This window comes from Lissotriton helveticus, chromosome 3_1, assembly GCF_964261635.1.
Source record: "Lissotriton helveticus chromosome 3_1, aLisHel1.1, whole genome shotgun sequence".
Lineage (NCBI taxonomy): Eukaryota > Metazoa > Chordata > Amphibia > Caudata > Salamandridae > Lissotriton > Lissotriton helveticus.
In genome coordinates this window covers 1,195,418,542-1,195,441,015 of record NC_136061.1, presented here as the reverse complement: position 1 = coordinate 1,195,441,015, position 22,474 = coordinate 1,195,418,542, and the positions used below count along the sequence as shown (strand labels likewise).

Below are 22,474 nucleotides of genomic sequence, written 5' to 3'. Positions count from 1 at the left end.
CTCCATTCTTCTTATACTCTCCTAACCCATCTATCTATCCTTTGCATTGTGTCATCCTAAACAACCAAATAATTTTGTTAACTCATTCTCCATTGCTCAATAGCATTACCTCTGATCCATTTGAACCCTCGGATCACAAAAACGATTTACAAGCTTATACTCTGTGGTTCAACCCGCATGGCTATTAATCTATGTTAACTATCCTCCCTGCAATCATCACCCCAGTGCTAAAAAAAACTTAGTCCGCCCGCCATCCCTGCGGTGTGTGAACTGGCCTCCAGAAATGCATTGGTCCCGCACCACGAATTAGGATGCAACGGCCACCATGGCGGTCACATTCAGCAATTTAACATTGCGGCGGGTGCTGCTGACAGCAGCTCCCGCCGCAATGTTAAAATCGCATGTCTAGCATTTCACTGCACCACACAGTGCCTGCCACCTGGTGCAGCCAAATGGTGCAGCCAAATGTAGGGGGTACCATTGGTACCCCCTAAGTGCACCCCACCTCCCCAGACACAAGGGGGGCCGCAAAGAGCCCCAAGACCCAATCCCCGCCATCCTTTCCATAGCGGCATCGTCGCCATGGAAAGGCCTTTCATTTCCCACATCCTAATATGGCGGACGGTGCCTGCTAGGCACCGCCACTACCTTCGGTAAAGCAGGGGACAGACTTTGCGTCTGGCGCAATACCCACCACCATCCTAATATGGCGGTGGGTAAATCTCATTGTGATGGCAGAACGATCGCCACCGCCCGCCTGTGTTGTGGAGCAGAATATCATCAAAAAGGACAAATACTTAAAAAAATGAATGTGTGTGTGTATATATATATATATATATATATATATATATATATATATATATATATATATATATATATATATATCAAACGGAGACTCTCAAGGAGAGAGGGATATGAGCCGCACACATTTCGGCAAGTTTAAAAACATTTTATTTTACATGTTGCAGCGCTGGCAAATTCCATTATTGTCCCGATGCATTTCGGTAAAACATTGACCTTCTTCAAGGGAGGAAGCCACAGCATCTCACCGGCCAAACAGTACACACGCCATAGGCGCGCCTATAAGGTGTTCGCCCCCCTAGTGGTCACCTCAACGGGCTGATTGTTGCTTAAAAGCATGCTGGTTCTCGTAGTGTAGTGTTTGCCTTCTGTGTCTTTCCCATTGGTGGGTGATGCTCGTTTTTTATGCTGCTTTTTAAGTTTACCCAAATCCCCGGCTTACCACTTTTAGGCAGCTGGGGACCTGCCAAAGTCCAGTCCTTGGCGGCAGCCTGCTGCCCTGGATGCTTGCGAAGATACCATGGGGAGGTCCGAGTTCGGGCAGTAACGGCGCTCATTCTTAGGCGGTGCGTAGCTCGAGGCAGGACCAAGCCTCACAACACCAAACGGAGCCTCTCAAGGAGAGCGGGAGATGAGCCGCACACATTTCGGCAAGTTTAAAAGCATTTTATTTTACATGTTGCAGCGCTGGCAAATTCCATTATTGTCCCAATGCATATATATATATATATATATATATATATATATATATATATATATATATATATATATATATATATATATATATATATATATATATATATATATTTCACAAGAAACATGCACTGCTGCACCTTTCGGTAACATGAGACAGGCCCTCCAACCAATCCTTCATCATAGTCCTTTATTCTGGTAAAACAATCTGGACAACTGCTGGCTTCTGCTTCACGGCATCTACGGTTTACCGGGAGGGATAGTCCAGTTCCCGCTTCGCTAACAGAGGACCCGGAGCAGTGAGGTAACCTACCTCGTTTTGGACATTGTGCTATTAGCATACTTTATTTGTAGGGGAACTTGTGGACGGACTGGTTAGCTCTATGGCAGTGGAAGGCTTAATCATCGTGTCCTGCTGTGTGACCGCAGTGAAGATTATCTACACACCTTCCCCATTTCACCGACCCGAATTGCCGCGATCACATGGCTTTTTGGGAGTTGTAGTCCTCCAAGTCAAAACAGACTACGACAGGTGTGCCTTATTACCAGGGGGAGGAGCGGATCACGCTACTACTACATCAGAGGCAGCAGGAATGAAACAACACAGATGAGGGCTCCCGGTGTTTGGTACTGAAGAAGGCTCCACGCCGAAATGCATCTGCCGCCACTGGGACTGCCTTTTTGCTAATAAAACCTGTCTTACTTGTTCCCCTGGGCTCCTGCTTCGTTCTTGTGGAGGAAGGTTTTCGTTTATCTATATATATATATATATATATATATTACAACAGTTTCCCCGGTGCCGGGGAGGGTGGGGTCGCTGAACAAACCGGAGCAAACAATCGCTTTTCAAGTTCTTATGCTTTTATTCTTAATCCATAGGGGGTTTCTTTGAACCCCCTATGGATTAAGAATAAAAGCATAAGAACTTGAAAAGCGATTGTTTGCTCCGGTTTGTTCAGCGACCCCACCCTCCCCGGCACCGGGGAAACTGTTGTAATTTATGAGCGGCTGGCTCATTCGCAGGGGTAACGCGACCAGACAAAGCAGCGCCTACCGAGGGGAAAGAGAGCCAAGTGTCTGATATATATATATATATATTCAACTCCTCCTCACTTCAGATTGTCGCTGCCGCCTTCCAGAACAGCGGGTGTCTCGTCCACAAAAGGACCTCTGAAGTCGGGTCCTTACAACACTGCACCTCTCAAGTAGTAACCCACAAGATGACGAGACTCTGTGCTGGCCAAAGAAATTTATTTTTAGTCAGCCCTCGTATTTTTACGCGTTTCGCCTGACCAGCAGGCTTGTTCACTGAAGCTTCATTACATATCCCTCGCCATTTTAAACAAAGTGTTTCACAAAACGACCATGTGACCCAACGAAGGCTGACTAAAAATAAATTTCTTTGGCCAGCACACAGTCTCGTCATCTTGTGGGTTACTCCTTGAGAGGTGCAATATATATATATATATATATATATATATATATATATATATATATCAATTCAGTTTTTCCCGTAGGGAAGTCGTTTTCCTCATGCACTCCCGTGTAACAGAAATCCAAAACCAACACTGGGTTTTAAAGTCAGAAAATAATTTCTTTAATCAGCAACCAGCATAACCCTACGCGTTTCGGTCTCTACGGAGACCTTGCTCACAGGTAAATGTGCTTGACACCATTTTACTGATTAAAAGAAAAAAAGAGAAAAGGGGGGGTGGTACCCTTTCGAATTACATCACTTCCTGTACCTTGTACAGGTATTCTGGGACATGTAGTTTGAATAAATTAAATTTGTGCAATTTCTTTCAAACGTGGTGCAGCTTAGCAATTTGTTAATCATTTTCCAAAGCATATAGTTAAATTCTATTCAACTTGTACCTCAAGCATTTACTTCATGCATCAATATTATGATAAAACCATAAAGAAAATTTCATTTTCACTACGTAACCATTGTTGAGGCCCTCCAGTGGGCTTTTAACCATTTTTAACCATTTGCGCACAAGTTCAACAATTATGCATTTGATTTATGCCTTGGAAACAATATCAACTCAAATAAATAATAATTGTAAATTACCGCCCTCTAGTGGGCAAACCAATACTGCACCTTAAACCATACTTGTGCATTTGGCTCTGTAGTCCAATATGTCCTGAAAAAACATTATAGTGAGAATAAAGTTTTGTTAAAAAAACATTATCGGATACTCAGTGGGCATCAGTCATTCTCTGATAGGGGCAACTTTATAGATGGCAATGTAGTTCTTCGTCCTGATTGTGCCCAAACGGGCTCAAGGTGCGGAAATTCATAATATGTTTGGACTCTTTTTGTCTCATCACCAATTCACGATCTCCACCTCTTCGATTTGGTCCAACACTTTCGATTCCGTAGAAGATTAAGGATTTCCAATCACTTTTATGTTCCTTCTCCATATGTTTCGCCATGGCGTTACTCCGATCACAATTGATTGTGGCACGGACATGCTCTAAAATCCGAAGTTTGAGTTCTTTTTTGGTGCTTCCAATGTACTTCTGAGAACAAGGGCACTCAAGGGCATAAACAACAAATTGAGTTTTGCAATTAATTAATTGTTCAATTTTCCAAGTTTTTTTGTTAGCCATTTGTATCTCCTTGGTTGTCTTGGCAATGCAACAGACTTTGCATCCTGAACATTTGTAAAATCCTTTGGGTCTGCGCCATGCTTCCGGTTTCTTTTGTTCCTGAAAGTGGCTATGAATCAATTTGTCTTTCAAATTTTTTGCCCTTCGATAAGTTACATTTGGGTGATCTCCTACAATTTGAGATACTGTAGGGTCCATATGGAGAATGTGCCAATTTTTTTGAAGAATCTTTTTAATGGCTTGGTTGGCCGTTGAATGAGTGGTGATGAAACGGATTTTGTCTACTTCATCCTCTTTTGATTTTGATTTATCCGCCAATAAATCAGTTCTTTTTATCATTGTTGAACGATTGGAGGCAGTTTGTATCCATGCTGGATTGTATTTTCTTTTTAGAAATCTGTTCCTGGCTAGGTCTTTATGTTTTTGTCCATCCTTTTCAATGGAACATATTCTTTTGATTCGGAGAAATTCTCCATACGGGATGTTTCGCAGGAGACTAGATTGATGAAAACTCTGTGCGTGAAGAACCGCATTGGTAGCGGTGCTTTTTCGATGCAATGTAGTGTGCAGAACATTGTCTTTGACGAAAATCTCAGTGTCTAAAAACACAACCCTGGAGTCGCTGATGGTGTAGGTGAAATTTAAACCGAAATTGGAATTGTTCAAAATTTCAAAGTACTTTTCAAACTCATCATTGGTTCCTTCCCAAATGAGTAGCAAATCATCTATATATCGCAACCAGGCTATGATTTTTTTAACAGCTTGGTCGTTTTCTGATCTCCAAGCCCATGTCTTTTCCCAGTGCCCCATTGTCAGACAGGCATACGAAGGGCTAAAAGAAAAGCCCATCGCTGTGCCTTTCGCTTGGCGATAGATTTCATTTCCGAATAAGAAGATATTTTGCTCCAGGCACATCGTGATCATCTCCAACAGCATGTTGCTGTGATCGGCCAGTTGTATACTTCTGTCTTTAAGGAAGGATTTACATGCTTCCATGCCAATTTTATTTTCAATGTTGGAATATAGAGATATTACATCCATTGTAATCAATTTGTACGTGGGTTGCCATGGAGTGTCCTGTAGTCTTCTCAACATATCGCCGGTGTCTTTTATGTAAGATGTTAAACCCTTTACATAGGGTAATAAAAAGACATCAATATAAGTGGCAATGGGTTCTAATAGTGCCCCTTTGGCAGAAATTATCGGTCTTCCTGGTGGTCTAGTGGGATGTTTATGGATCTTGGGCAGAAAATAAATTGTTGCCATTTTGGGGTATTTTGTTTGCAGATACTTGTATTCTTCAAAATCCAATAATTTTTGTGCAAACCATAAATCCAATTTCGTATCTAGATCTTCTTTTAGTTTGGGTACAGGGTTGGTCTTTAGTTTCTCGTAGTATTCCTGGTTTTGTAATTGCGAGTAGGCTTCCCGCATGTATGCCTCCTTGTCTTGAACAACGACGTTGCCACCCTTATCGGCAATTTTAATTTTGATAGAATCATCCTTTTGCAAAGAGTTCAGTGCTTGGCGTTCTTGTCTCGAGAAATTGTCTTTAATGGGTGGAAGGTTAAGTTGATAAAGGTCTTTTACAACGCATTCCTGGAAAAAATCAATTTTATTCCCAGGAGGGAGTTGTGGGTAAAATCTGGACTGTGGTTTTAATTTTGAGATTCCTGCTCCTAGTTGTGTACAATAAGTTTGTACTTGTTCACCTCCTTCCCGGGGCGTTTGGCTTAATTCCATCAAATTTACAAAGTGTTCAGCATCCTCCAAGGGAATCTGAACGGTTGGTTGTATGGTTTTTCTCCTGTAATTGGCCATATCCGGTTTATCAATGAAAAGTTTGGCAAGTTTAATCTTTCTTATGAATTTATAGAGGTCTATCCGTGTCTCAGCTAAATTCATACCACTCGTAGGGCAAAAATTCATGCCACGTTGTAGAACCTTCAGTTCCAATTCACTTAGTTGTCTTGATGATAAATTAATGACTTGTAGTTCTTGATCATTAGATGGATCATGTTGATTTGGATCAGTATTTACCATATTTGGATTTGTTTGTGGAAATTCATTAATGTTATTTATGCATTCCATTTTTTCCTCATGTTGCGTGTCAGAGTTCCCACGCGTTCTTGGCCAGAAGCTTGTGCCGTATTTGCGCTTGCCTCTCCTTGTTTGTTTTGGGGTGTGCTTCCCCGTCCTCTTCCCCTCCCTCTGCCTTTTGGATTTGTGTATCTGGAGGGACCCATTGTTTTTTCCCAAGTCTTTTGGCTGAGAGCCAGTTTGAGATCGCCTAAAAAAGAATTTCTTGCTCTGGCTTCTCTTAATTCTTCCTCCCCCCCACTATGGCTTGGTTCTGTTGAAACAATGGAGGAGACTGAGGACATGCTTCCAAATTCATTATCTCTGAATCTGTCGAACTTTCTGGCATACGTAAAAATACGTCCATCCTCATAATCTTCCTTATCTCTTTGGAACTTTGTTTGCTTCCTGGTTCTAACATTTTCCTCGTGTTTTTCAATAAATGTTTCCAAATCTTCTTTGAATTTTTTCATTTCCGGATTTAATTCAATTTTAGCTAATTCTTGTTCCAATTCTTTTAGCTGTTTGGTGATTTTTTCCAGAGCTATTTGTATATGTTTTACAAGAATCTCCATTAGTCCTAATGACGATTTCAAAATGAATTCACCCCACTCCGTTAATAATTCGTTGCTGGTGTCTTGATGATTGGGCATCAAACTAATGCGTAATCCCCGCGGAACGCGGTTTACATCCAAATATTTTTTGAGGGCTGCAACCTCCCACCACTTGTTAATTTCTTTTTTTGATAATTTTTCCCATGCACGTAATTTGTTTCTCACATCTGATTTACGTGCGCCAGCTCCATTGCTTGTTGTAGCTAAATCTTCCTCAAAGCAAGTTTGTATCAGAGTGGTTCGCGATGCCTCTCTTTTATCCATGGTTTGCTGGTTATTCACAAAATTTAGGCTGTTTTTGAAAGGAAATTTCAACTGATTATTCAAGTTGTACACGGCTCCTTCAGTCCCTGTGAAACTGCTGCCAGTCTCTTTTACACTGTCTATATTCAGAGATCTGGTTCCCCGAGTATTATCTCACTCGTATTGTTTATGCACAGTGAAATGGACTGTTAAGGAGACCAACCGACAGTTCTATGAAATATAGCTAGTTCTCAAATGACAATACAGGCGGATCACGTCCAGGTCGCTTACCGGCAACAGGGTACTTCGGAAAGACTCGCTCCCTCCGGAACCGCCGTCTCCCGTTTCCAGCCTGCACCAGCAGGTTCCCTCTCCGTTTATTCCGCCAAACGTTTGTTCCAGCCTTTCAAATGTCGGCGTTCACCCGAGCCTTCTTTTCAAAGCAAATTCGATCTGGCCCAAGCTCGGAGGCTCCCGGGTGCTCTAAGGTGGTGCACGCGAGGCGCAGCAGGACCCGCTGCGATTTGCATCAATTCAGTTTTTCCCGTAGGGAAGTCGTTTTCCTCATGCACTCCCGTGTAACAGAAATCCAAAACCAACACTGGGTTTTAAAGTCAGAAAATAATTTCTTTAATCAGCAACCAGCATAACCCTACGCTTTTCGGTCTCTACGGAGACCTTGCTCACAGGTAAATGTGCTTGACACCATTTTACTGATTAAAAGAAAAAAAGAGAAAAGGGGGGGTGGTACCCTTTCGAATTACATCACTTCCTGTACCTTGTACAGGTATTCTGGGACATGTAGTTTGAATAAATTAAATTTGTGCAATTTCTTTCAAACGTGGTGCAGCTTAGCAATTTGTTAATCATTTTCCAAAGCATATAGTTAAATTCTATTCAACTTGTACCTCAAGCATTTACTTCATGCATCAATATTATGATAAAACCATAAAGAAAATTTCATTTTCACTACGTAACCATTGTTGAGGCCCTCTATATATATCAAGAAACATGCACTTCACCTTTTGGTAACATGAGACAGGCCCTCAAACCAATCCTTCATCATAGTCCTTTATTCTGGCAAAACAAAAAGCATAAAAGCATTACACGTTTCGAATCAAGCAGAGTCCTAATATATGCAAAATCAGGAGTGCTCACTTTTTGGGCGGTTATATAACTGGTGCATAAACAGTGAAGATGGACATCTTGTACTGCAATGTTCTTTAAAGGACTTGTAATTCAAATAATTATCCAAGTGGATTTTAAATGTTTAAATTATGGAAGTGCATACTTTTCAGGTTTAATGTGCTGGTAAATCCTTTGTAATTCAATGTTTTTGCATCTACTGTTTCCTTTCACTTACATTAGTTAATTCATCAAAAAAACCACAAAGTCCTGTTAACTGAGTAAAACCATGTCCCTTCATATCACATATCACTTACTGGCATGTTTATTCACGCTTATTATTTCATACTTCCAAGGCATTGTGGCAGCATGAAATAATACATCTATATATATATATATATAGATATAGATATAGATATAGATATATACTGCTGAACGGAATTACCCCAACTTTGGCAAAAAGGTAGAGTTTGGTTCAGAAAGCGACCTTTTTTAAAATGGTGTAAATCCGTTCAGTAGTTTTTGAGAAATTCAAAAAATAGGAGTCAAAAAGTAAATTTTCCATAGGAAACTTTGAGCAAGGCTACAGCCGAAACTGCTGAACGGAATTACCCCAAATGTGGCAAAATGTAGTGCTTGGTTCAGAAAGCAACCTTTTTTTAAATGGTGTAAATCCATTCAGTAGTTGCTGAGGAATTAAAAAAATAAAAGTTTCGATATCTAGGGCAGCGGTGGAGTCACGACCCTTCCCGACCACGAGCTTCATTCTAATTGGCTGCCAACACTCGCAACCAGGAAGTGTTGGCAGCCATTTTGTGACTCAATAGAAGCGAGTCACCAGAAAACAGAGAAACAAAGATACAAAACAAGAGAAGGGGCAGGGTAGAAACACCCTGACTCCAAAGGCCTGCTCAGGGAGTCCCAGAAGGCCCCCCAGGGCCAAAAAAAGCATTTATTTTTATTTCAGCGCAATACGCGATGGGGTCGCAAATTCCGCCGAAAGTGTTTAAAAACAATGAAGCGCAGGTTCCCGTGTTTTATTGTAATGAGGCCCCCGGGTGGGCTAGGTCCCAGTGGCATTTCTTAAAAATAATAGCGGGGGCTTGCTGGGGCCCCCGCAGCCCCGGGGTCCACCACCTCTCCGGCTCTTCACTCATGTTGGGAGGGGGGCGCGCGGCCCTCCTCCTGGAGCCTGTGATGGTCCTGGGGACTGCCACCCCCCAGGGCCGGCTCCTGCAGTGTCCCGTGGTGCCCACCCCCGGGACACTGCTGTTTGCTGTGACAGGGCAGGGGCCGCGCTGCTCCCGCCCTGTCATAGCAAACTTGCTTTGGATTTTGGAAGCAAGAGCAGGGACGGCAGGACCGTGTGGGCATTGAAGCTCCCCCCACAGTCCCCAACGGTGAGGCCAGGCCCCGGGGGATGGGGTTCGAAGCGGTCCTCTTCTCACTTTTTTTTTTTTTTTAATAATTAACATGTCGGCATACTTCGGGGGATGGGATCCCCAAAGCGAATGTAAATTAGTGAAAGTGGATGTTTAAAAAAAAGAAATGGAGTTGCGAATGAATGCGATGGGTGCGCGGCACTCAAGTACTTCTTAAGTCTTTCAAACACCGAGGGGTATATTCTGAAGGACACATAGCCGAGTTAACTGCACTTTATCGCAACCAAAATGGTGATAAATTTAACGCACCATTCACAAGCTGGAGCAAACAGCCCATATCACTAGTTTACCAGCGATAGCGGCATCAAATAGCATCGTCACGGATGACCCTGGCAAATATTGCTAATGAGATGTAGAGTAGGCGTTCCCATGCAAAAAGCAGTGAACACATCACTTTGCAAGTTTCTCAACCACCAGCAAGATCGACGAAGAGAGTACAAAACAGGCGATAATGTGTGTTAGTAGCAGGAAGTTTACACCTGCTCTGAGCTGGTGTAAAGTCTGGCTACAACCTGCAACATGAAATGGAGCCCAGCCCAGAGCCACACCTGAATGACAACAGATGCAATGGAGTCATCGATCATGCAGCTTGGACACCCAACACTGTTCCCACACCCCCGCCACCTGCCCCTTGTCCGCCATCTCCCCTCACCCCTACCCCCCACAAACAAATGTGACCGCAACCTTAGGAAATCTGGAACTTAACAAATTGGCTGATGTCACACAATTATAATAAAGAAGGATAAGGCCCCCAACCCTCAGGCCTACACTTGCGTCCAGCAGGGCACACAAAACCTGAACTGTCCAGACTGCTGGGACGGGCCATCACCGCAGGCTGCACACCCGCTCAGCAGTTACGGTACCCGCTTGGAAGGTACCGGGAATCACTGAACCCACATTCATCCATAGTTCTACACATGAAAGATGGTGGACATGACACATCTGTGTGTGTGTTGCACATTCAGTGGAGTGTTGCAGCTGTAGCAATACAGGGCCATGCAAAGTTCAAGTTTCAGTATTTGGCACAATTAGAGCCAAGCTTGTGTTTGGGGTTAGGCTGCTCCAATATATGTACTTAAACAATCACTCTTGCAATCCCCAAGCACTTATAAATTCACTATACACTCTCCTTGCAGCACTCTAAAGATCAAGGGCCAGATGTATGTAGCCCAATACCGGTCGGTAACGGCCGAAATTACCGAATTTTAGCCGTTAACGACGGTATTGGGCATTTGAGATGTAGGAGGCAGGTTTAAGGATTCGTTAATTTACCAAACGGTAATTTAAGGACTCGGTAAATTACCGAATTCTTGAATACCGATTTGGTAAATTACCGAATCCTTAATGTAGGGAGCACTCAAGTGAGTGCATTTTTCATTTAAGGATTCGGTATTTACCACCAACTACAAGTTAGTGGTAAATATCAAAAACCTTTGAAAAAGCAAATTTGTGATTTTCCAAAAGTGCCATGTGGCAGACATACATGCCCCTAGGGCATGTATGTGTGCCACATGTGCACCCATGCACTATTCAGGGGTGCAACAGGGTGTCAATGTGACACCCTGACACCCTTGTAAGTCTTCCCCCTATTACTGATTTGGCCCATAGGAATGAATGGAAATTAGCGAATCGGTAATTACCGAATTTGACCGATTCTGTAAAATTTACAGAATTTTTTCCTAAATAGCATTTACCGATTCTAAAATACTGAATCGGTAAAATTCGGTATTTTAGAATCGGTAAATGTAGATTACCTACATATGGCCCTAAGTCTCTACCTACGTACTACAATGACAGAGACAAAGTTAAATAACCAAAGTTTTCCACACTACCAGAGCTACCATGCTTGCATACGCTGTCCACACTACAATGTAATGTGGTAGAGCCCAGGGGCAGCATCATGCATACATAATGAACACACGGACACAGTTAGAAAGATAGTGGAACTGGGTACGGGCAAGTGCTCTCGGCCCCTTTTTATTACCAGGTTCACATGTCCAGTGACGTCTGTGCTGGGCGCGTGTGGGGTGAGTGTAAGCCTGCTCTCAGGGAATGGTTAGTGCTGGCAACAAGTACAACAGTAATCATCGGATCACACTTAGAGATTCAATCATAAGGGGGCAATAATTTGTGCTGCTCTAAGGTAGGGGCACCAGATGTGAAATAATACACAAAAGTTTTTATCGTAAAGGGTCCATGACTTGTGGTACACTTAGGTAGGGGCAGCAGCTCTGAAACTGTACACAAAAGATTGTAATATAAAGGGTCCATGAGTTGTGGTGCACTGAGATAGGGGCATCAGAAGCATTCAGCATATGCGCAGGCAGCAATGATGCGTGGTCCTGAAGGGCCGTATTGGTAGTAATGTCTGTCGCCTACTGAACTGCGTCATCTGCAATCGCGACTCGATGTGAATTGTGAGCCCTCCTATCCGCAGTGTAGATAGAAGGCAGTAGTCAGCACAGACATCTAGGAATGCTTTTTGCCACTTCCTCTTGACAAAATTGGAGGACATAGAGTACAGTTCTGTATGTAATTAATAAATCAAGACTGAATTCAAATTGTGAGCTCAGCTGGCCACATGTAGGCGTATGGAACAAAAGATGAAACATTTATGGAATACACTGTAGGTAGTCGTCCTACTTTACACCAGTAAAATGCAGATGTTACATTCCTACTGCTAACGCAGCTTACCGCCTATTTTTGGATCGCACTGCAGATTTGGCTGCTCGTTGAAAATATCAGGGAGTGGAGTGTTCATGTTATTTTGGCACAGGAACACCTACTCTGCGTATTATTAGCTTTAGTTGTTGCTCTCATTTGTGGCAATTTTTTTGCGGAAGCTATTGCTATAAAACTGCTGATATCAGCTGTTTTCACCAGGTCGAGAATGGAATGATAATTTAAAATCACTGGAAAAAAGTATAGGTGTAATGAACATTATGATTACAAATTAGCATTTAAAAAACCTTTGAAATTCACTGAAAAAACATAGGTTTCAGGGACGTAATAGTTAGAAATTAGCATTCAAAAAACTTTAGAAATTTACTGAAAAAACCATAGGTTTCAGGGACGTTATAGTTAGTTGGAAAATTCACTCGTATAAAACCAGAGAACTTCGAACGTTATAGTTAGTAGAGCTAACTATAACTAGCGCTCCCGCAATGCACTGCTAATGACGTCACATATTACATCACTCATGACATGGTCCGTGACATCACTGATGACATTTCAAATTACATCACTGATGGCATCATCCACGTGATAATCTGATGCACTTCCTCACACTCTGATATAGACTTTGATACACCCACTCTAAAATACAGACTACCTTTATCGAAACCATAGACAAATCAATAGCAGTTACTATATACCCACCGACTAATACCTACCTAGCTATACACACACATTCATTCATTCATTCACCCATACAGTTACTCATACATGCAGTCACTCATTAATACAGCACTGTTATATGCACTCATACACCTATACAAACACTCATGCACCGTCACTCATCCATAGAGTTATTGACACACCTAGCTAGTCATGTAAAGAATCAATAACACTGCCATTTACTCACCTAAACGGTTATACATTCACTATCTAACCTATTCATACAGATACTAACATATAATTACTCTCTTATACAATCACTGACACAAGCACACACTCATTAATACAGCCACTCTAACTATTACTCATTCTCACATATAGTCATTTATATACTCCAACACTCACATATACTGTCTTTCATATATGTAGTTACTTACACATATACCAGTGAGACATACATTCACTCACCAACACACTGATGCACACCCTCACTCACCTATACAGCTATTTCCAGAAGTACTATTGAACCCATACACCTAGTAAATTATCCACTCACACATGTAGGCAGAAAGTCACACGCCGCCCACCCACACAAACACTGAGGCACCCTTACAGATACTCATGCAACCAATAAGTAACCCATATAGACGGTCATGTACCTAATCATCAACCCATGCAGCAGCTTAAACAACAACTGAGAGACTGATACAGACATTCACACAGTTTAGTCACTAACCCATGCATTCAGTAAGACGCATTTAATCACTCACTTATACAGTTAGTCACACACCTCCACCCAGAAACGTATACACGAACTCATTCTTCAACACACCTTGGCATTAACATATATAAAATATATTTTAACTTTATAGAAACACACATTCACTGGATGATGTAATCAGTGATATAATCAGTGATGCCATCAGTGATGTCATGAGTAATGTAATCTGTGAAGTCATCAGCAGTGCATTGCGGGGGCGCGAGTTATAGTTAGCTCTACTAACTATAACGTTCTAATTTCTCTGGTTTTGTACGAGAGAAATTTCCGACTAACTATAACACCCCTAAAATCTACAGTTTTATCAGAGAATTTCTAAGGTTTTTTAAATGCTAATTCCTAACTATATCAGGTCTGAAACCTATGGTATATATATATATATATATATATATATATATATATATATATATATATATATATATTACCTACTGGCGGTCGCCAGTAGGTATATATAGTTAGGATTGTTTTCCATAGGGAAATCGCAACATTCTATTGGGAATAACGTTGGCGCCCGTTGAGGAATCTGCCTGAATCTTTCAGCAACTTTGGCTCGCGGCTCTCCGCTCCTTCCCTGAAAGTTTGGGGGGGATTCGTCAAGCGGGGGCCGAGATAAAAGGGGGTCCCAAAATGTGTTTTCCCCATGTTAATTTCCATAGGGCGGTCGGTCGCACTTTTAGCTCGAACGGCTGAATGGATTTTCACCAAACTTGGCAAAATTGTAGGGACTGGTAGCCCGATGTGCCTTTGCTATGTCTCAAGATATGTGCTCCAGAGGATTTTGAGTAATTTAGGTTCAAAACAATTTATATATCTATGGCAGCTTACCCGTGAGCTTACCCGTACGCTTACGGCACTTGCACGTACGCGTACCTCTAGTGCGCGAGCTGCATTCTGATTGGCTGCCAATGTCTGTCAACACTCCAAAACAGAAACTGTTGGCAGCCATCTTGTGCCTCGGTAGACTGAGGCACAGGAAAGCAGAAAAACAAACGTGTAGAACTCAAAAAGGGGGCAGGGTAGAAGCATGCTGACCCCCTAGGCCTGCTCAGGGGGTCCCACAAGGACCCCCAAGGCCCAAAAAAAGAAAAAAAAAGATTTCGGAAAATCGTGGGGTACGCTTACGGTACGCGTACCGGTACAAGCACGGTGCGCGTACCTCCTTTTTTTTACAAGAAAAAAAAAGATTTGGGGGCCTTGTAGAAACACTCTGACCCCCCTAGGGCTGTTCAGGTGGTCCCATACAGATATTAACATATATAAATGTTATCCGCTAATAGAATTAGCATTTAAAAAACCTTGCGAGTTCACTGAAAAAAACAAAGGTTTCAGGCCTTATATAGTTAGGAATTAGCATTTAAAAAACCTTTGAAATTCACTGAAAAAAACATAGGTTTCACACCAGTTATAGTTAGGAATTAGCATTTAAAAAACCTATGAAATTCTCTGAGAAAACCATAGGTTTGACACCAGTTATAGTTAGCCGAACATTTTACTCATACACACACACCCCACACACATACCCCCACATACACACACCCCACACCCACCCCTCCCACATACACACACCCCACACCCACCCCTCCCACACACACACCCCACACATACTTCACACACCCACACCTCCACCCACACCCAAACACCCCACACACCCACACCCACACACACACCTTACACACCCACACCCCCACCTACACCCACACACCCCACACACCCCTACTCTCACACACCTCACTCCCCCCACACACACCTCACAGACACACCCCACACATCCCCTACACACACCTCACCCCTCCCCCCACACACACACCTCTGACACACACCTCACACACACACACACACCACACACACCTCACACACACACACCCACACACACACTCCTCTCACACAGACACACCCACACCCCCCCACACACACACCCACACACACATCCTACGCACACACACACCCCACACACATACCCCCCACACACACACCTCACACCCACCCCCCCACACACACACACCACACACACACACACACTCATTCTTTGTTTTCTTTTTTTGAGGGGGTGCCCCACACACATACCCCCACACACACACACCCCACACCCACCCCCCCCACACACACCCCCACCATACCTCATACACCCACACCTCCACCCACACCCAAACACCCCACACACCCACACCCACACACACACCATACACCCCCACACCCCCACCTACACCCACACACCCCCACCCACACACACCTCTCTCCCCCCCCACACACACACACACACCTCACAGACACACCCCACACATCCCCCACACACACCTCACCCCCCACACACACACACCTCTGACACACACCCCCCCCCACACACACACACACACCTCACACACATACACACACACACCCACACACACATTCCTCACCCCCAAACACACACCCCCACACACACACACCCACACACACACACCCCACACACCCACACATCCTACACACACACACCCCACACACATACCCCCCCCACACATACCCCACACCCACCCCCCACACACACACACCACACACACACACACTCTTTTTTTTTTCTTTTTTTTAAGGGGTGAGCGCCCCGGTACACGTATCGGTACACGTACCGGTACGCGTACCCTGGAGAAAAAAAGAAAGACAGAGTTTTTTTTAAATGTAGCATTTTTATATAAATTGGAAGTAGTTCTGAAAAGAACTGTTTTTTTATTCTTATTGTTATTTTATATTTTTTTATTGTTTTTTGTACCCCGCGACTTTTTAAAAAAAATAAAAAAAAATTTTGGTTGCCTTGGCGGTCCTTGTGGGACCCCTGAGCAGGCCTAGGGGGTCAGGGTGTTTCTACTCTGGCCCCTTTGCGAGTTTCACACCTTTGTTTCACTGCTTTCTTGTGCCTTGGTTCTAACAAGGCACAAGATGGCTGCCAGGGACACCCAGTATGCAAGGGGAATTAGTTCCCCCTCTTCAAACATGCACGGGGGCTGCGTTGCAGAGAGGTGTAAAAAAGGGTGTGGCCTCATTACACCTCTATGCAATGCAGCCATCTGGCGCATACTGGAGGCTCCTGGTGGGCTAGTTGGCCACCAGGGACCCCCATTATGCAAGGGGAATTAGTTCCCCCTCTGCAAACGCGCCAGGCGGCTGCGTTGCAGAGAGGTGTAACAAGGGGCATAGCCTCATTACACCTCTGCAATGCAGCCCCCTGGCGCATACTGGAGGTTCCAGGTGGGCTAGTTGGCCCCCAGGGGCCCCCAGTATGCAGGGGGAATGAGTTCCCCCTCTTCAAACATGCACGTTTGCAGAGGGGGAACTAATGCCTCCTGCATACTGGGGGTCCCTGGGGGCCAACTAGCCCACCAGGAGCCTCCAGTATGCGCCAGGGGGCTGCGTTGCTTTGCCCCGGGGGCGGCGGTCCCCGGGCCAGTGTGGGGGGATTGAGGCCCCCCCACACTTCTTTATCACTATGCCCCCGTGATTTGGTCCCCCCGGGGGGTAATTTGAAAAAAACAGATCGGGTTTTTACAAAACATTTTTTGGGCCTTGGGGGTCCTTGTGGGACCACCTGAGCAGGCCTAGGGGGTCAGGGTGTTTCTACCCTGCCCCCTTTTTGTGTTCTACACGTTTGTTTTTCTGATTTCTTGTGCCTCGGTCTACCGAGCACAAGATGGCTGCCAACACTTCCTGGTTTGAAGTGTTGAAAGCCAATGAGCATGCAGCTCGTGCTCGGAAAGGTTTAGAACTCAAAAAGGGGGCAGGGTAGAAGCACCCTGACCCCCTAAGCCTGCTCAGGGGTCCCACAAGGACCCCTTTTTTTCTCTTTTGATTTTCTCAGGAACTACTGGAGGGATTTACAGCATTTAAGCAAACGTGTGATCTGCGAATCAGACTCTACCATTTTGCCAAATTTCTTGTAATTCCGTTGAGCCGTTCGGGCTGTAGCCATGTCTAAAGGTGCTATGGAAAATACCATGCTGAAAACACGTTTTGGGATCCCCCTTGTTTCTCAGCCCCCACTTGACGAAACCCCCAAAAACTATCAGGGAAGGAGCGGAGCGGAGCGGGCCATCATCTTTGAGAAATTTGCGAAGATTCATCAACCGGCGCCAAAAACTAGGTCCTAACTATATCTACCTACTGGCGACCCCAGGGCCAAAAGCGGCTCAGCGAGAGGGGCTGCGTTCCTCCCTCCCACTAAATACACTTTGGGCCCCAGGGCCAAAATCAGCCTGGGAAATGGGGCAATGTGCGGCTCTCTCCAATAAAACGTAAATGTGTTGTGTACCCAAGGGGTTTGAAAAAGAAGCGCGAGAGATCATTCTTTTTTTTATTTTTTATTTTTACGTTTTTCACATATGCCAATCCTCTGCGAATTCGTGGCAACATTTTTTAGGACTCAGGGCTGAGTCCAGAGTCCTGAGATCGCTGGCAGCACTTCCTGGTTGAAGTCTCACTTTGAGATCTGTTAGCTCTGCAGATTCTGTAGGGCATGAAATATACAATGATTTTAACCTTAATTTTCTTCAAAACTGCTGAACAGATTTACACCCAAACACAAAAAGCGCTCTTTATGGATCAAGATCTAGCTTTCTGTCAAATTTGGTGTAAATCCATTCAGCCGTGTTGGCTGTAGTGGTGTCAAGTTCCTATGGAAAAATTATTAGGGAAACGCGTTTTGGGACCCCCACTTTTTCTCGGCACCCATGTGATAAATGACCACTTTTTTGGGAAATTTTCTAAAGGAGATTCACCAAAGGATACAGGTATTAGCAACAAAAAATGCATTTCCTATGGCACCTGCCACTGGGAAATTATATATATTTATATATGTGTATGAATATATATATATATATATATATCACTGAAAAAACCATAGGTTAGAGACCATATATAGTTAGCTGGACATTTTATTGACATAAAACCAATGAAATTCCATATATAGTTAGTTGCACTAACTATATATCGCGCACCCGCAATCCACTGCTGATGATGTCACATATTACATCATTCATGACATGGTCAGTGACATCACTGATGACATCACTGATGACATCTCAAATGACATCACTGATGACATCATCTAGTGTCTGTGTGTTTTTGTAAAGTTTAAATATGTTTTACATATTGAAGAATGAGTGGATGTATGGAAGACTGAGTGTGTGTGTGGCTGGCTGGGAGGTGTGTGACTCTGTGCATATCAATGTGTACTTGTATCAGTGATTGTATAAGAGAGTAAGTATGTGTTAGTATATGTGTGAAAAGTATGGTGTTCTGTGTTTAACTGTATAGATGAGGAAATCGAAGTGTGATTGATTCTTCACAGGACTGACTAGGTGTATGAGTGCATATGATAGTGTTGTAATAATGAGTGGCTGTATGTATGAGTGATTGTATGGGTGAATGAGTGAATGTGTGTGTAGACGTAGGAATCAGTGAGTGCGTATGTAGTAACTGGTATTGGTGTGTCATGATGTCATCAGTGATGTCATTTGAGATGTCATCAGTGATGTCATTTGAGATGTCATCAGTGATGTCATCAGTGATGTCACTGAAGTATGGTGTTCTGTGTTTAACTGTATAGATGAGGAAATGGAAGTGTGATTGATTCTTTACAGGACTGACTAGGTGTGTGAGTAACTCCATGGATGAGTGGCAGTGTGTGAGTGTCTGCATAGGTGTATGAGTGCATATGATAGTGTTGTAATAATGAGTGACTGTATGTATGAGTGATTGTATGGGTGAATGAGTGAATGTGTGTGTAGACGTAGGAATCAGTGAGTGCGTATGTAGTAACTGGTATTGGTGTGTCATGATGTCATCAGTGATGTCATTTGAGATGTCATCAGTGATGTCATCAGTGATGTCATTTGAGATGTCATCAGTGATGTCATCAGTGATGTCACTGACCATGTCATGAATGATGTAATATGTGACATCATCAGCAGTGGATTGCGGGTGTGCGATATATAGTTAGTGCAACTAACTATATATGGAATTTCATTGGTTTTATGTCAATAAAATGTCCAGCTAACTATATATGGTCTCTAACCTATGGTTTTTTCAGTGAATTTTCAAGGTTTTGTAAATGCAAATTCCTAACTATATATGGTCTATAACCTATGGTTTTTTCAGTGAATTTCATTGGTTTTTTAAAAGCTAATATCTATAGCTGTAAAATATATTCTTTATTACGTGACATATCACGTAGCCACGTGAGACGCCTCATGACGCGTCGCATAACCGTGACGTATCGGCTCTGCAGCGCAAACAAAACCCGTAACGTAAGCGTGCCGGAGCACGCTTACAGATATATATTTTTTTTTTAACCTTAATTAGACAAAATCCACACGTGCACATATCTTGAGGCCTTGCAAAGGCACATCAAACAAACAGTCCCTACAATTTTGCCAAGTTTGCTGGAAATCTATTCCCTTCATTTTTTTTTTACTGTTTCTCATGGTTTTCCCCTTGTTACGCTTACCGGGACGCTACCCGGTACGCGAACCGGACGCTCCAAAAACACAAGATGGCGGACTCCCGTTACGCTGCCGGTTAGCTGCCCGGTTCGCGTACCGGGAAGCGCCTCTACCGCGAAAAATCGCGGGGGACTTTAATATTCCCCTCATCAATCCTAGGGGGTCAGGAGGGGTTTACCTTGCCCCCTTTCCTTCATTTCCCCCTTCTTTTTTCACCACATCTTGTCTCTCGAACCTACCGAGAGACAAGATGGCAGCCGCTCTGGACTGTTTACAATGTTGACAGCTACGCTGCCGGTTAGCTGCCCGGTTAGCTGCCCGGTGAGCTGCCCGGTGAGCTGCCCGGTTCGCGTACCGGGACGCGCCTCTTTTTTTTTTTGCCCCGCGGGGCACTTTAATATCCCCCTCATCAATCCTAGGGGGTCAGGAGTGGTCTACCTTGCCCCCTTTCCTTCATTTCCCCCTTCGTTTTTCACCACATCTTGTCTCTCGATCGTACCGAGAGACAAGATGGCGGCTGCTCCGGACTGTTTAGAATGTTGACAGACACCGGAGAGCCAATCAGCTTCGCTTCGCGAAGTTCCGTTACGCGTCAGGTACGCGAACCGGGGCGCTAACCGGAGCGCTGTCACAGATATATATATTTTTTTAAACGTTAATTTCTCAAAATCCACTGGAGCACATATATTGAGACATAGCAAAGGCACGTCGGGCAAACCATATCTACAATTTTGCCAAGTTTCATGTAAATCTATTCAGCCGTTCGAGCTAAAAGTGAGTCCAACCGCCCTATGGAAAAATGAATAGGAAAAACGCGCTTTGGGACCCCCCTTTTTTCTCGGCCCCCCCTTGACGAAACCCCCCCAGGGTTTCAGGGGCTGCTCAGAAACACAATGTGCCATTTTCCTGAAAATTTCAGCCAATTCCGTCCACAAACGCCAAAGTTATTAGACATAGAATTTTCAGAAATCCCATAGAGAAAAAATCCTAACTATATATACCCACTGGCTATCGCCAGTAGGTAATATACATATATAAACATATATAATCTGCATATCTATTTAAATATAAATGCATGCATACATATACATATATGCATACATATGCATGTTATTTACATGAAAGTTTTAAAAACACTAATAAAAGCAAAGCTAAAAAGCCACCTCATTACAAACAGAATGGCTTCAACTTAAACGAGGGCGAGATCTATTGCATTTTCAATGCTTGTTTACTTTGGTTCTATCAAGAAGGCATTCAGATGTGTCACACATTTGCCATAAATTCTGAATGTTAGCACTCTAGTTGCTCATTAGATCACTGTAGTAAAGCTAGTGCTCACCAGGGAAGTCTGCTGCTAATCATGGTTTGCAGCCATTTTCCCGCATTTTTAATCTTGCAGACTTTCAGTCCGCATACCATTATCCCGCAAGGTCATTGACCTCGCATACCATTATCCCGCATTTTTTCAAAACGCATGTGCATTTATCGCGCATGCCTTTACAAAGAATTACGTTTTAAAGGCATGTATGGTAAATGCATTTGCGTTGTGAAAACCACGATGACGAGAGAGGTAAGTGGGTTTGTGTTAATTTTTTCGTGGGTTAGTGATTGTGTAGTGTAGTGTAGTGTTGTGTAGTGTAGTGTTGTGTTAGTGTAGTGTAGAGTTGTGGTGGTTGTTTAGTGTAGGGTCATGCTGGGGGTAGTGTTTTAGGGTTTAGGGTTGTGTTGTAGTGTTTGCGTAGTGTAGGGTCATGCTGGAGGTAGTGTTTTAGGGTTTAGGGTAGTGTTGTAGTGTTTGCGTAGTGTAGGGTCATGCTGGGGGTAGTGTTTTAGGGTTTAGGGTTGTGTTGTAGTGTTTGCGTAGTGTAGGGTCATGCTGGGGTTAGTGTTTTAGGGTTTAGGGTAGTGTTGTAGTGTTTGCGTAGTGTAGGGTCATGCTGGGCGTAGTGTTTTAGGGTTTAGGATAGTGTTGTAGTGTTTGCGTAGTGTAGGGTCATGCTGGGGGTAGTGTTTTAGGGTTTTGGGTAGTGTTGTAGTGTTTGCGTAGTGTAGGGTCATGCTGGGGTGTAGTGTTTTAGGGTTTTGGGTAGTGTTGTAGTGTTTGCGTAGTGTAGGGTCATGCTGGGGTGTAGTGTTTTAGGGTTTTGGGTAGTGTTGTAGTGTTTGCGTAGTGTAGGGTCATGCTGGGGGTAGTGTTTAAGGGTTTTGGGTAGTGTTGTAGTGTTTGCGTAGTGTAGGGTCATGCTGGGGGTAGTGTTTTAGGGTTTTGGGTAGTGTTGTAGT

General features: G+C 43.6%; 1 protein-coding gene across 1 annotated transcript in view; it reads left to right on the top strand.

Annotated features, from left to right (window-relative positions):
- Window positions 1-22,474, top strand: part of JHY (junctional cadherin complex regulator) — a 443,466-nt gene that overhangs the window by 403,187 nt on the left and 17,805 nt on the right. The window lies entirely within an intron of this gene.